The sequence below is a fragment of the Drosophila ananassae genome (genome assembly GCF_017639315.1).
Source record: "Drosophila ananassae strain 14024-0371.13 chromosome Y unlocalized genomic scaffold, ASM1763931v2 tig00000141, whole genome shotgun sequence".
Classification (NCBI taxonomy): Eukaryota; Metazoa; Arthropoda; class Insecta; order Diptera; family Drosophilidae; genus Drosophila; species Drosophila ananassae.
Genome location: NW_025319081.1, coordinates 177,316 through 181,279, shown reverse-complemented (window position 1 = coordinate 181,279; position 3,964 = coordinate 177,316). Strand labels below are relative to the sequence as shown.

The window sequence follows — 3,964 nt, the reverse complement described above, 5'->3', positions numbered from 1 at the left end:
TCCATGCTTGGTCCTATAAAGTCCGCACATACCGTCGCCCACTGCTCCTCAGGGACCTGTGTCAGCATTTTCCCTGCGGCCTGCATCTGGCTCCGTTTATACCGCATGCATGTCTCGCATTTCCTGACATAGTTACTTACGTCCCTTGGCATCCCTGGCCAGAAGTACCTTGCTGCTACTTTCACAATCGTTTTCCTTCCGCCTACATATCCCTGTTGCCTCATGTCCATCGGCACACATAGTTTCCACGATGCCACTTCCTCGCTTCCGGCTGTGTGGAACATGTCGGTAAATCAGGCCTGCCTCCTCAACGAATTCCGGATATTTCTGTGGGTTTTCCTTTATCTTCTTCTTCAGTGAGCCTATCCAAATGCATTCTGTGTCTTCGATTGCTGTGGCACTCCTCAGCTTCTCCACTATCGGCTGGCGGGAAAGTGCATCCGCGACTACGTTCAGCTTGCCTTTCCTGTAGCTGATAACGTAATCGTACTGTTGCAATTCGAAGACCCATCTCGCGATCCTTCCAAGTGGGCTTTCAATATTGTTCAACCATTTCAGCGCCATGTGATCCGTGATCACGTCGAACTGGTACCCCTCCAGGTATAGTCTCATCTGCCGAATTGCCCATATTATTGCCAGGCACTCTTTCTCCGTTGCCGAGTAATTCTTCTCCGCGCCTATTAGCGTTCGGCTGGCGTAAGCGACCACTCGTTTGCCCTCATCCGTGCCCTGCGTTGCAGCACAAACATCTTCGTGAAAGTCTGCTAAACGCGACTTTAACTTCTCAAACGCCTCTTGAGGTCTTGCCATCCACTCCCACTTTGTTCCCTTTCGTAGGAGATCGTTCAAAGTCCTTGCGACCCCAGCGAAATCAGGGACGAATCGCCGATACCCCTTTCACGTTTGTCGGGGGTTCCAATTCCGCGATCGCTGCAACCTTTTCAGGATCCATACCAATTCCCTGACTTGTTATCCGGTGGCCCAGGTACAACAGCTCTTCCCTGAAGAAATGACACTTGTTCGTGTTTATTCTTAAGTTCGCCGCCTTCAGTCTTCGGAACACTTCCTTCAAATTTGCGATCACGATGATGTCATCCTGATCCTTTACAAACGAACAGGCAGATCGGGTTAGATTGCCCAAAATGGAATCGGCGCCAAGTCCCATCTTTCTAACTTAAAAATCATCAAAGTTGTGTCAAGAGGCAGACGGATAGACGAACATACTCATATCGACTCTTGAGGGGATCGTGATCAAGAATATACCTGCCAGCCCAGCGTGGTTCTGCGGAGGCTTGCCAATTGAACGCCTCTTCTCCTAAAGCCAACTCCTTGAACGCATATGCCCTTATGAACATTCTCATGTGCTTTATTACAGATTGAAGGTCCACCATATACCCTTTGAAAGGTTCCCCTCGTTGTTGCTTTTGCTGCCGAACCTGGTCCGCCAACTTCTCGGCATACGCCGGGCAGGAAACGCTTCCTTGGTGCCTCGCGGTCAGATCAGGGCACGAAGGGCCTTCCTACCCCATAGGACACACCCCCAGTTGCGTTCACCAAAACCCCGGAGTCTTCTTACTTGACCGGGGTGTCCTTGTTTGGTTTTATATGCGATAAATAAATCAACCAGACTCTTCCGTTCCGGCTTCAATTCTGCCTCGGATCCGTGATCCTTTTCCCACATGCTTTTTGATTTATCCTTGTTCGATGACTCGCGTACAGCCGCCGGATTACAGATCGACTCACAGATCCTTGTGCACTCCCTTTAATTCCCGCACCTGAGTCGGTCGGACTTACCCTCGGGGGGTCCTTCAAAGGAAACCTACTTCCTTAAAGGAAACTTTCCCTCTTAAATGTCAGACTTACCCACGGAGGTCCTTCCCAAAACTCTTCCAACTTTCCTAGAAGACTCGGTTACAATTCGCTCTAGTGGCACTCTTTAAATAGCGCCTGAGGCGCCCGTTAATCCATGACGATCTCGCTTCTTTCCGTTAATCTTTCATGCCTCATTTCTCCCCGTTAATGCTTTCCCGAAATCCACGCTGTATTTTTTCTTCTTCTTCCTAATATCTATATTTTTCGGTGTTCGCACTGCATACGTACAGCCCCTCAAATCGCGGGAATATATCCGAGATAGTTTAAGCAAAGAGTAAGGGAAATATATCACGAGCAAATAAAAGTCAGCCAGAGGCCTTTTTCCTTCTAAAAGGGTACTTTGAGAAACTGGCTGACCAGGTTCGGCAGCGGAAACAGCAACGAGGAGAACCGTTTAAAGTATACATGGGGGACCTTCAGACGCTAATGAAGCCTTTAGGAAAGTCCACGAAGAAGGTCATTGAAAGGCTTGTGAAGAACTGCATGACGCACATGAAAATGTGATTATGAAACTCCGGCTTTAGCCGTCACATTTATCCTACTTATTGAATTTGGTTATCGTGCCTTAAGGGCCGTAACGGAAGGGCCGGAAGGAGGAAGGAAGTCGAAGGCCACCAATGGCAGCAACCTACCGCCGACCCCCGCTACGGATATTCAACCAGCCGGCACTACCCCTGCCACGGAGGCACAGCCAGCCGGCAAAGACAATTAATAATTAATTAATTTATTAATTAATCTCTCTATATAAATGATTTGTTGTTCGTTAGACTCGCTAAAACGCGAGAACGGCTGAACGGATTTATCTTATCTTGGTCTTAAATTATTCGTGGAGGTCTAGGGAAGGTTTAAAAGGTGAGAAAAATTCGAATAATTGCCGGGAAAATCCTCAAACCGCATTTTTTTTATTTGGAGACTACAATAGCAGTTGGCTTTGGTACGTGATACATTGTTTGACAGCTAATCATTGTTCTCTGCTCAGTTAATTTTATGTGATAAACCAATATTGTGTTTACTGAAAAATTGTGAAAAAAATTGGAAAAAATTTTAATTTGAAATTTCCTCACTTCTCAATTTTTTCACTTTGGTTAATTACAATTTACGATGCCGAGGAGAAGACGGCCTGATTTACGGTGCGAAGAACTACCTCACGTGCTAACCGCACTGATGACCAGAGACAGACAGATCAAGAAAATAGTCGTATTGCTATGTCAGAAATTCAGAATTACAGAAATGTAACAATTGTTTCCAGATGACATCATTTGGTGCTACACATATTATACAAGACAATTTCGTGCCCACTTTTAAGGTATTATATAAAAATATTGTATTAAAATACATATATAGGAAATATTTAATGGCCAAATTTTGAAAAATCACAGATACAAGGACAATTTTATCACTTACTGGGAACTCTGTTACCACTACCTGATGCAGATCATCAATTTTTACAAATTTATTTTATGGGCAATTCAGATGCGGAAATTAATAATCGTTGTGCTCACAATCCAACAGTGAAGAGAATCATTGTCCAACAATTACAAATGTTTCTTCATCAGAATAACCATTTAGTAAACATGATCAAAATAGCATTGGATCGGATGCCATTTGATAGCCATAATACTGGAAGACTGGCTGTGAAAAGACTGATGAATAACGTCATTGAGGCGACAATCATAGAAGGAAAATACAAAGGAGAGGATGCCTTGATCCCGCGGATACCGATGATTCCAACGGACATACCATTCGATTTTAAACGCTTAAAATTTCCAGTACGTCTGGATTTTGCGATGACCATAAATAAATCGCAAGGACAATCGTTAGAAGTTTGTGGAATCAACTTGGAGTTTCCCTGCTTCGCGCATGGACAATTAGACGTCGCGTGTTCGCGCGTGGGAAAACCGTGTTCTTTGTTTATTTACGCACTACAAAACAAAACAAAAAATATGGCTTATGAGAAAGCTTTAAATTAATTAACAGACTGTATTTTAACAGTATGTGTCTGTGATTATCAAATTTAAATCTTATAAATAGCCAGTATTTCAGGAAAACTCGGTTTTGTAAGTAAGCAACATGATGTATCAAAAATAATAAT

General features: G+C 44.0%; 1 long non-coding RNA gene across 1 annotated transcript; it reads left to right on the top strand.

The window, feature by feature from the left end:
- Window positions 1–2,882: 2,882 nt before the first annotated feature.
- On the top strand, window positions 2,883–3,376 carry LOC116656494. Its single transcript, XR_004311427.2, has 2 exons — window positions 2,883–3,178; window positions 3,252–3,376. It is a non-coding gene; the product is annotated as an uncharacterized LOC116656494 (long non-coding RNA).
- The last annotated feature ends 588 nt before the right edge of the window (window positions 3,377–3,964 follow it).